The 12,389-nt window shown below is 44.7% G+C and overlaps 1 protein-coding gene and 1 non-coding gene across 2 annotated transcripts in view; both read left to right on the top strand.

Annotated features, from left to right (window-relative positions):
* The window catches only part of LOC126485025 (zwei Ig domain protein zig-8-like), a 233,371-nt gene that overhangs the window by 165,556 nt on the left and 55,426 nt on the right, over window positions 1-12,389 (top strand). The window lies entirely within an intron of this gene.
* Window positions 4,569-4,643, top strand: Trnat-ugu (transfer RNA threonine (anticodon UGU)). Its single transcript has one exon. It is a non-coding gene; the product is annotated as a tRNA-Thr (tRNA).

Here is a 12,389-nt window from a genome sequence, read left to right as displayed (position 1 = left end):
TGTATTACTTTCTCTTCTATACAAGTAAGCTAAATATTTTCGTCAAATTTTTACATGAGGCACTGAGATGTACTTAACCGCAATGTATAGAAGTTTCTAAGGTTACTCTTTAACTTGTTTTCTATAGTAAATGCTAGGGCCACCTGCTGGTTTCGTTTACCTCTTTGATAGTTCAATCACCACACTAAATTCGCATATACGGCACTGCGAAATAGGCCTACATGAGATGAGATTTGTTTTGCATTCAAACTATGTGCTCTCTTTCGTGAGCATTGGACAAAAGTTTGATTTTGATTTAAGTACGATACTATGTGAAATTTCTGTACATTGCACGCCTATGTATGTTTTCTATCATTCCTTTCTTGTACGCTTCATTCCACAGCTTTAGTCGGAGGCTGAAATTTAGAAAAGCATAACACTTAATAAAGAATTGTACGGTCAAGATCTTTCTATATTTCACGGTTGTGCCATATTTGAATGGTCACCAGCCCTTACAATAGAAGTACACTGAAAAGCCAAAAAATCTGGTACACCATCCTAATATCGTGTAGGGCCCCCGCAAAAGTGTCGCAACGTGGCGTTGCATGGACTCGACTAACGTCTGGAGTTGTGCTGGAGGTAACTGACACCGCGAATCCTGAAGGGCTGTCCATAAATCCATAAGTGCACGAGGGAGTGCAGATCTCTTCTGAACAGCACGGTGCAAGGCATCGTAGATATGCTCAGTTATATTCATGTTTGCTGAGTTTGGTGGACAGCGGAAGTGTTTAAACTCAGAAGAGTGTTTCTGAGCCACTCTGTAGCAATGCTAGACATGTGAGATGTCGCATTGTCCTGATGGAAATGCGCAAGTCCGTTGGAATGCACAATGGACATGAATGGATGCAGGTGATCAGACAGGATGCTTACGTATCTGTCAGAGTCGTATCTAGACCTATCAGGGGCGCCACATCATTCCAACTGTACACATCCCACACCATTGCAGAGCCTCCACCAGCTTGAACAGCCCCTGCTGAGATGCAGGGTCCCTCGACTCATGGGGTTGCCTCCATACCGGTACACGTCCATCCGCTCGATAAAATTTGAAACGAGTCTCGTCCGGCCACTCGACATGTTTGCAGTCATCAACAGTTGAGTGTCGTTGTTGATGGGCCCAGGCGAGGCGTAAAGCACTGTGCCGCGCAGTCACAAGGGTACACGATTCGGCCTTCGGCTCCGAAAGCTAATATCGATCATGTTTCGTTGAATGTTTCAGACGCTGACACTTGTTGATGGCCCAGCATTGAAATCTGCATCAATTTACGGAACAGTTGCACTTCTATCACGTGGAACGATTCTCTTCTGTCGCCTTTGGTCCCGTTCTTGCAGGATCTTTCTCCGGCCGCAGCTATGTCGGAGATCTAACATTTTACCGGATTCCTGATATTCACGGTACACTCTTGAAATGGTCGTACAGGAAAATCTCCACTTCATCGCTACCTCAGAAATGGTGTGTCCCATCGCTCGTGCACCGACTATAACACCATGTTGAAACTCATGTAAATTTTGATAACCTACCATTGTAGCAGCAGTAACCAATATAACAACAACACGAGACACTTGTTGTCTTATACAGGGTGGTCCATTGATCGTGACCGGACCAAATATCTCACGAAATAACCGTCAAACGAAAGAACTACAATCAACGAAACTTGTCTAGCTTGAAGGGGGAAACCAGATGGCGCTATGGTTGGCCCGCTAGATGGCGCTGCCATGGGTCAAACTGATATCAACAGAAATTTTTTAAACAGGAACCCTCATTTTTTTTACATATTTATAAAGTACGTACAGAAATATGAATGTTTTAGTTGGACCACTTTTTTCGCTTTGTGATAGATGGCGCTGTAATAGTCACTAACATATGGCTCACAATTACCGGATTCCTGATATTCACGGTACACTCTTGAAATGGTCGTACAGGAAAATCTCCACTTCATCGCTACCTCAGAAATGGTGTGTCCCATCGCTCGTGCACCGACTATAACACCATGTTGAAACTCATGTAAATTTTGATAACCTACCATTGTAGCAGCAGTAACCAATATAACAACAACACGAGACACTTGTTGTCTTATACAGGGTGGTCCATTGATCGTGACCGGACCAAATATCTCACGAAATAACCGTCAAACGAAAGAACTACAATCAACGAAACTTGTCTAGCTTGAAGGGGGAAACCAGATGGCGCTATGGTTGGCCCGCTAGATGGCGCTGCCATGGGTCAAACGGATATCAACAGAAATTTTTTAAACAGGAACCCTCATTTTTTTTACATATTTATAAAGTACGTACAGAAATATGAATGTTTTAGTTGGACCACTTTTTTCGCTTTGTGATAGATGGCGCTGTAATAGTCACTAACATATGGCTCACAATTTTAGACGAACAGTTGGTAACAGGTAGGTTTTTTAAATAAAAATACAGAACGTAGATACGTTTGAACATTTTATTTCGGTTGTTTCAATATGGTACATGTACCTTTGTGAACTTATCATTTCTGAGAACGCAATCTGTTACAGCGTGATTACCTGTAAATACCACATTAATGCAATAAATGCTCAAAATGAAGTACGACAACCTCAATGCATTTGGCAATACGTGTAACGACATTCCTCCCAACAGCGAGTAGTTCGCCTTCCGTAATGTTCGCACATGCATTGACAACGCGCTGACGCACGTTGTCAGGCGTTGTCAGTGGATCACGGTAGCAAATATCCTTCAGCTTTCCGCACAGAGAAAAACCCGGGGACGTCATCGTGCGGGCCATGGTATGGTGCTTCGACGACCAATCCACGTGTCGTGAAATGTGCTATTCAATACCGCTTCAACCGCACGCGAGCTATGTCTCGCACATCCATCATGATGGAAGTACATCGATATTCTGTCATGCAGTGAAACATCTTGTAGTAACATCGGTAGAACATACCGTAGGAAATCAGAATACATTGCACCATTTAGATTGCCATCGATAAAATAGGGGCCAATTATCCGTCCTCCCATAACGCCATACATTAACCCGCCAAGGTCGCTGATGTTCCACTTGGCGCAGGCATCGTGGTTTTTCCGTTGCCAAGCAGCGCATGTTATGCCGGGGTACGTTACCGCTGTCGGTGAACGGCGCTTCGTCGTTAAATAGAGCGCGTGCAAAAGATGTGTCATCGTCCCGTAATTTCCCTCGTGCCCAGAAGCAGAACTCTACACGACGTTGAAAGTCGTCGCCATGCAATTCCTGGTGCATAGAACATGGTACGGGTGCAAACGATGTTGATGTAGCATTCTCAACACCGACGTTTTTTAGATTCGCGATTCTCGCGCAGTTTGTCTGCTACTGATGTGCGGATTAGCCGCGACAGCAGCTAAAACACCTACTTGGGCATCATCATTTGTTGCAGGTCGTGGTTGACGTTTCACATGTGGCTGAACATACCCTGTTTCCTTAAATAACGTAACTATCCGGCGAACGGTAGGGTCACTTGGATGATGTCATCCATGATACCTAGCAGCATACATGGCACAGGCCCGTTGGGCATTTTGATCACAATAGCCATACATAAACACGATATCGACCTTTTCCGCAATTGGTAAACAGCCCATTTTAACACGGGTAATGTATCTCGAAGCAAATACCGTCCGAACTAGCGCAACGTTACGTGATAGCACGTACTTATACGTTTGTGACTATTACAGCGCAATCTATCACAAAGCGAAAAAAGTGGTCCAACTAAAACATTCATAAATGATGAGTAACTGAAAACCTCAGCTGCCGACAGGTGTTGTTGATATACCTCGATGTGGACAGCTGAAAATGCGTGCCCCGACGGCTACTGGAACCCGGGATCTCCTGCTTACATGGCAACGCTCTATCCATCTGAGCCACTGAGCGTCTGCAGGGACTTATCCCTTGCACGCTTCCCCTTGAAATCCACATTCCCAACATGTCCACACCACTACATTCGTAGTGCGCCTAATAGATGGTTGCCCATCATACTCATTACTCGTGGCAGATTAATCTACCAAGTCCCGTACGAGTTCGGGCATAGCGTGTGCGTTCGCACAAGGAGGTCAAAGGCCGGGAACCCATATTTTTTAACTATATATATGACGGTAGTCTCTGTCCCCGAAAGAACAGACCCCGGGTTCGAGTTCCGGTTGGGGCACACATTTTCAACATGTCCCCAATGAAGTGTATCAATGCCTGCTTGCAGCTAGGGTGTCTATTTAATTATCATTTCATTTAAGCAAAGCTGCATGGTCATCCACGGTAACTGTTCTTTCGGGAACAGAGACTACCGTCATATATATATAGTAAAAAAAAATATGGGTTCCCGGCCTTTGACCTTCTTGTGCGAACGCACACGCTATGTCCGAACTCGTACGGGACTTGGTAGGTTAATCTGCCACGAGTAATGAGTATGATGGGCAAACATCTATTAGGTCCACTACGAATGTAGTGTTGTGGACATGTTGGGAATATGGATCTCACGGGGAGCGTGCAAGGGATAAGTCCCTGCTGACGCATTATCCTCTCTGCCCGCGGTGGCTCAGATGGATAGAGCGCCTGCCATGTAAGCAGGAGATCCCGGGTTCGAGTTCCGGTTGGGGCACGCATTTTCAACATGTCCGCAATGAAGTGTATCAACACCTGCTTGCAGCTATTGTGTCTATTTAATTATTAATTCATATCTAGCAAAGCTGTATGGTCATCCACGGTAACTGTACTTTCGGGAACAGAGACTACCGTCATATATATAGTTAAAAAAAATGGGTTCCCGGCCTTTGACGTTCTTGTGCGAACGCACACGGTATGCCCGAACTCGTACGGGACTTGGTAGATTAATCTGCCACGAGTAATGAGTATGATGGGCAAACATCTATTAGGCGCACTACGAATCTAGTGTTGTGGACATGTTGGGAATGTGGATCTCACGGGGAGCGTGCAAGGGATAGGTCCCTGCAGACGCACTATCCTCTGTGCCCGCGGTGGCTCAGATGGATAGAGCGTCTTCCATGTAAGCAGGAGATCCCGGGTTCGAGTCCCGGTTGGGGCACACATTTTCAACATGTCGCCAATGAAGTGTATCAACGCCTGCTTGCAGCTAGGGTGTCTATTTAATTATCATTTCATTTCTAGCAAAGCTGCATGGTCATCCACGGTAACTGTTCTTTCGGGAACAGAGACTACCGTCATATATATAGTTAAAAAGAATATGGGTTCTCGGCCTTTGCCTGTCTTGTGCGAACGCACACGCTATGCCCGAACTCGTACGGGACTTGGTAGATCAATCTGCCACGAGTAATGAGTATGATGCGCAAACATCTATTAGGCGCACTACGAATGTAGTGTTGTAGGCATATTGGGAATGTGAATCTCACGGGGAGCGTGCAAGGGATAAGTCCCTGCAGATGCACTATCCTCTGTGCCCGCGGTGGCTCAGATGGATAGAGCGTCTTCCATGTAAGCAGGAGATCCCAGGTTCGAGTCCCGGTTGGGGCACACATTTTCAACATGTTCCCAATGAAGTGTGTCAACGCCTGCTTGCAGCTAGGGTGTCTATTTAATTATCATTTCATTTCTAGCAAAGCTGCATGGTCATCCACGGTAACTGTTCATTCGGGAACAGAGACTACCGTCATATATATAGTTTAAAAAGAACAGTTACTGTTAATGACCGTGCAGCTTTTCCCTGGAATAAAGGATGACTAACTGAAAACCTCATCTGCCGACAGGCGCGCGAGTAATGAGTGTTTGGGCAAATGTCTATAAGGTACAATACATATGCAGAATTGTGGACAGTTGGGAATGTGTCACGGAAAGCGTGCAAGGGATAAGTCCCTGCAGTCGCGCTATTCGCCTGTGTCCTCGGTGGCTCATTGGATAGAGGGTCTGCCATGTAAGCTGGAGATCCAGGGTTCGAGTCCCGGTCGGGACAATTTCAGCTGTCCACATCGAGGTATATCAACAACACCTGTCGGCAGGTGAGGTTTTCAGTTAGTCATCATTTATTCCAGGGAAAAGCTACACGGTCATTAACAGTAACTGTTCTTTCGAGAACAAGTTACTGTCTTCGTATACAACATTCATATTTCTTTAAATACTACACGAATATGTAATAGAAAATGGGGATTCCTATTTAAAAAACGCAGTTGATATCCGTTTGACCTATGGCAGCGCTATCTAGTGGGCCACCCATAGCGCCATCTGGTTTCCCCGTTCAAGCTAGACGAGCTTCGTTCTTTGTAGTTTTTTCGTTAGTTGCTTATTTTGTGAGATATTTGGCCCGGTCACTATCAATGGACCACCCTGTCTGTATGGGCGTTCCAGATCGCACCGGCGTATTCTGCCTGTTTACATACCTCTACATTTGAGCACCCATGCCTATACTAGTTTGTTTGGCACTATTTCTACATCAACTAATGAAATTATGATGTTTGCTCGGATGTATAGTTGTTAAGACAGTGACAAAGTTTCAAGTCCCATTTCGGCACACAGTTTTAATTTAGTTGGGAAGTTTCGCTGTGGAATGGAACGTTCCGCTGTGCATGACGATATGTAGAGTACACCCTCAGACATAGATATTACGTATGGTCATTGTAGCTCGATCGTACCAATGTATGCCGCTGCGGGATTAGCCGAGCGGTCAGGGGCGCTGCAGTCCTGGACTGTGCGGCTGGTCCCGGCGGAGGTTCGAGTCCTCCCTCGGGCATGGGTGTGTGTGTTGGTCCTTAGGATAATTTAGATTAAGTAGAGTGTAAGCTTAGGGATTGATGACCTTAGCAGTTCAGTCCCATAAGATTTCTCTCACAAGTTCCAATGTACTGCTATTTTTTTTTACGAGCTTGGGTTCGGAACAGAGGCAATCGCGCCCGGTGAGTGTGGACCATTTTGTGATTCCGTTAGCGAGCGTCGCCCCCGCCGTCGCAATTTGCCGCAATCTTGCGACGTCCTTTCGCTGTTCGCAAACAAAGCGCAACAGCGGCGGCAGGGTGGCGGCGGCGACGACCCGTGACTCGCTGCGCAGGCCAGGCCGCTCTGGCCGGGCCGCACCGCCGCCACCCTGCCTGCACGACCCACCCCGCCCACCGCATTATCGAGGCTCCGCTGAGCAGAGCGGCGTTATTGGCGCCGTATAAATCCGGATCACCCGCCGGGCTCTTCCCCAGCGACAGAGGCCGCGTATCGAGCGACACGCTGCAACAGCCGAAGGCCCTCACACGCCGCGCCGCGCTGCGCCGGCGGCAGCCGCCCGTAACAAGCCGGCTGTCCTTTGCCGCGATAGCGGGCGCCGGGTCGCTCCTACAGACACCAGCTTTATTACGGCTTTGTAGAAGCAACTCTTTTTCCCTCAGGAGTCGACTGTGCTCAGATATTGTCAGTATAGAAGGCTTTGCTAAAACGACAACCTTGGCGCTTTCCACTTACCCAGTGCACCGCGAAGAGTTAGAAGTGCTTTTGGTGTGGCTACATGAGGAAGAGAGGAGCGGCGGTGGAGTTGTTGTAAGAGAACGACCTCCCCCTCGAGCTTCAGAGGGCTTCGGAAGCAGCTAAATAAGTACACTGTAGGCCATTAAAATTGAAAGACCAAGGAAGTAGCATGCACCAATTTGTTTTGAACTGTAGTACGGTCTGGGATGTTATAATCGCTCTTTCTATTTAGTAAGTTGTTAATACTTGTTGTAATCGATGTGAAAGTCAGTAGAGAGAAAGGGAGATTATATGATGAGATGAATGACAAGCATCGGCGAAGCCTTCGTTGTAAACCTTCCTTTAAAACAACTGTGAGTGACCGTGGTAAGATAGATAATAAGTTCTGTGCGTCACAACTAACATTTCAATAAAATTAAGATTAAAAATCTCCATCGTATTTCGTTATCATACAAGTGAATAAAGATACGTTCGTTTAATGGAACTTGCTGTGACCACATAAGGATTCGACAATGGCGCACGATCCATTGCATTATTGTATTAAGACAGTGGTTCCCGGCCTGGGGGGTAAAACTAAATTTTCTGAGGAATAAAGCTAAACAATTCGATTTTATTTCAATCACGAAACTAAATTATTTTCAAAGCATCGTTACTATTAGCAACAGTTTGTAAGACTCTAATACTTTTTATAAACGTTCTCAATAATCACTTTTTTTTCATTTAGTAGCATTAATGTGGCTGAGGTTACAGGTACCTCACATATTCCACCTACTACATACGTATGTTGTGGTTTGTTCGGTACATCGCTGATGATAAAAGTGAGACACACACGTTACGAATGCTAAGTATCTCAAAGAAATGTCCTCTCCAAGCTATAGACAGCACCTACAGTAGTCCAGAAACGGCTGAATTTCTCGTTTCGAAACAGATAAATGAATTAATAGACAGCGTGGCACAGCAATAACTACATATGGGTTACTACAGTACTGTGCACAGTGTTATTGTTATTATTGTTATTATTATTGCTAGCCGGCCGTTGTGGCTGAGCGGTTCTAGGCGCTACAGCCAGAAGCCGCGCGACCGCTACGGTCGCAGGTTCTAATCCTGCCTCGGTCATGGATGTGTGTTATGTCTTTAGGTTGGTTAGGTTTAAGTAGTTCTAAGTTCTAGGGGACTGATGACCTCAGCAGTTTAAGTCCCATAGTGCTCAGAGCCATTTTATTATTGCTATTAACGTTAGTGGTTGTGATGAAATACAAACCATTAACAGCCTGGATTCTTCCAATTTCTGCCAGTTCAGAAGTAACGATTGCAGCAATCAAGTGATTTCCGATCAGTAAGTATAGTGCACACACATTAACAGTGTGCAGGTCAAGCAAGTGCCATGATGTAGAGGAGTAATGCAGGGAACGTATATTTTGCAACAAGTGTCTACCCTCACTGTGGATGGTTAGATTTCTTATCTGAGAACGAGTTGTAGGTAGCATTTGCGATGCACCACGAATTCCTTCCTCATTCATTCTAACAGACACACACACGCACACACACACACACACACACACACACACACACACACACACACACACACAGAGAGAGAGAGAGAGAGAGAGAGAGAGAGAATAGTGCAGGCAAGATGGGTATAACTGGCTAAGAGATGTTTGTTAGTATCTAACACCTGAGAATCTAGGTCTGGAGCACTTAATGCAAATTCTGTATCCACAAAAAACCAAAAAATAGAACTGCAAAGGACTTAAAGCACTTACTACTAATACCAGCGTACACTTCTTGCTACTGACATTTCTAATCCTTCATCTGAGTGCCAACCGTGAGCATTCTCCACAAACTCTGGTGTACTGTACAACCCTCCAATACCTACAACAAGTTATTGTTGATGGCTGGGTGCACGAAGGACTGTGCCCCAACAGGTTTAACTCGGCGAAAACTGCTTATTGTTTCTTTAGTGTGCATCGTAAAGTCATTTAAATCACTGATTGCATCCACTTTCACCAGTCTAACCTTCCATCCAGCCCTTCTGTCCAAGCGAACCAGGGAGTGAAGATAAACTGGAATGTAGTAGAATCGAAGAGCTTGAGATATGGTACGGAGAAGGATGTTGAAAATTAGTTGAACTGTTAAGGTAAGAAAAGATGAGATTCTGCACAGGATCAGCGATGAAAGGAACATATGGTAAAAACATTGATAAGATGGTCAGTGTGACATAATGTGTGTTGAGACATGTGGAACTTTCAATGAATTAGCAGTGGACGGAACGGGTAGATAATCTAGCGGAAGACACAGGTAGGTATAAATTCAACAAATAATTCAGGACGTGGGTTGTATGTGCTACTCGGAGATGAAGAGGCTGGCACAAGTTCGGAATTCGTTTCGGGCCGCACAAAATCAGTCAGGTGACTGATGAAAAAAAGAATGAAAAATAAAATTCAGGAGCCCCATAATAACACGGGAGCACAGAAATATCCTTCGCTGAGTCATGGGGGATGGTCGATGGTCGAGCTGCATTACGGACTTAGAAAGATATGTAATACACACCAATGCGCTAACGTCTGGAAAACCTTTGACTCTCAGGACAGCGACCATTGTTGTGGCTTCCCTCCACTGGCAACTGAGGCAGCGACATGAACAATGGTGAAGGTTTGACTATTGGAAAAGTGGATGTCTAACATGTTGGCTTTCTTAACAGATAATTAATTTCATGATACAGTAAACACAAACTGTCAAATGGCTCTGAGCACTATGGGACTTAACATCTAAGGTCATCAGTCTCCTAGAACTTAGAACTACTTAAACCTAACTAACCTAAGGACAGCACACAACACCCAGTCATCACAAGGCAGAGAACACAAACTGTCAAATCGAATGCATTACTCGTAAGTTGCATCGCTTGTTAAATATATCAGAGAAGGTGGGCGCTTATTCTGCAGCAAATATATTGCTGAAGGCTAAGAGTTCCAGAATTTGGTTCGCAGCGCTGTTCAAAGAAGCCTCTAGATCGCACGGGTGGGACAGCCTACTCCAGATAAGCTGAATATCCCACAAAGTCTTGTGGTTTCATACACAATGTATCATTCGTCACACACTTGTTCGTAACAAAATGCACTGAGAGACACAAGCAGATGTCTCCAGGCAAATGTCCCGTCTCTAAACTGAGACGATTTGAAGCACTGTAAAAGAAAACTTATGACAATAAACGGAGAAGGTAATACGTTTTAAGTGTCAGTTCCGGAAATGTCTCAAGTATTCAAATATTCTAAATTTATTGGCATAGGAATGTGAAGTTTAGAAACGATTAATAGTAAAATAATTGCTGGAGGCCAGGATCAATAATTCATGCAGAACAAAAGTAATATAACACATCATTAGTTTGTACCCACAGCAGATACAACTTTTACTTAATATGCATTCAATTCGAAATTCTATCATTTTACTCACAAATACAGGGTTTTGGGCGTATAAGTGCAGATGTATCTATTGTTGGCTGAGGACAGTGCACTGATTAATATTACAGCAGTAATAACTTCATTTGCAGACTAACATTCATAGTTATTAGTGGTATATAGCTTTTAGGTTTATTAGTACCTCCAAGAACACGTGGCACAAGGTAGCCATTAATGTTTATGTCACCCTGCGTAGCATGTCAGGTTTGAACTGTGAATGAGTGGACACAAAATGGAGAGCCCACCCTTACATGCGTGGTCCACTTCATGGCGCAGTTACGACCCTGCAGAAAACATCAGGTACTAAATTACGGGAAATGTTTACGGGACTACTGCTAAATGCGGAGAAAAAAAACAATATACTGCAGTGGGTATATAGGGCGAAGGAAAATTCGCACACTCGGACTTCTCAGTGCGATTTCTCACGTACCACCAATACAATTATGTCTCCCAAAATTTCATCCAGCGCTTATTACCGGCAGTAAATGGACGTTATAGAATGGCAATCTGGCAACAACGTTATCACATGTACGGTATATACCTCTGTCAGCAGATTCAGCAGTGTTGTGCAGTGGGTGCAGGGGACAGAGTTTTGGTTAGCTTGCAGGTGGTCGAGGATTCGATTTAGGGTCGAGGCTTATTTGTTTTTATTTTCTACAAAATAATGGTTCAAAAGGCTCTGAGCAATATGGGACTTAACTTCTCAGGCCATCAGTCCCCTAGAACTTATAACTACTTAAACCTAACTAACCTAAGGACATCACACACGTCCACGCAGGAGGCAGGATTCGAACTTGCGACCGTAGCGGTAGCGCGGTTGCTGACTGTAGCGTCTAGAACCGCTCGGCCAGCACGGCCGGCTATTTTCTACAAGTAGCCTACGTTGTACGGTATCAGGCGTCATTATCATTACACAAAGATTACAGTGGGTGTTCTACAAAACATTAGCAGTTACATACTACGAACGTAAAAATGGAAGTACAATAATTTTTATAGGTCACGTTTTAAAGAAGCCTCTTGCGTGTCGTAGACGCGAATTATTTCGTGGCCATGCATAACCTCAAGTGTCCCATCGAAATTATTTGCAAACCACGTCGCTGGCCCTGCTGGTGACGTACAGCCCTAACGAAATGTAATGTACCTCAGCATAGCAAGAATAATAGTTGGTATTAACCGATGGGACCATTCGGGGAGGGTACACACAAAACAAGTGTGGAATCTGGCAGATGCAGTGGTGCGAAACAATTCGCACCCTACGAGTGCAAAAGGTTTCTTTAAAAGCTGACCTATGAAAACAATTGTATTAACATTTCTGTGTTGGTAGTACGTAATTGCAAATGTTTTGTATAGGACACACTATAATCGCTGTATGGCGATTAAGACACCAGATACCATACCTCTAAGACTACTGTTAGCAAATAAGAACAAATAAGCCTCCACCCAGAACACTCGACTTCCTGCACACAAACCCT

The sequence above is a fragment of the Schistocerca serialis genome, chromosome 6, assembly GCF_023864345.2.
Source record: "Schistocerca serialis cubense isolate TAMUIC-IGC-003099 chromosome 6, iqSchSeri2.2, whole genome shotgun sequence".
Classification (NCBI taxonomy): Eukaryota; Metazoa; Arthropoda; class Insecta; order Orthoptera; family Acrididae; genus Schistocerca; species Schistocerca serialis.
Note: the sequence above shows the minus strand (reverse complement) of the source record. Positions and strands in the feature narration are given on the sequence as shown.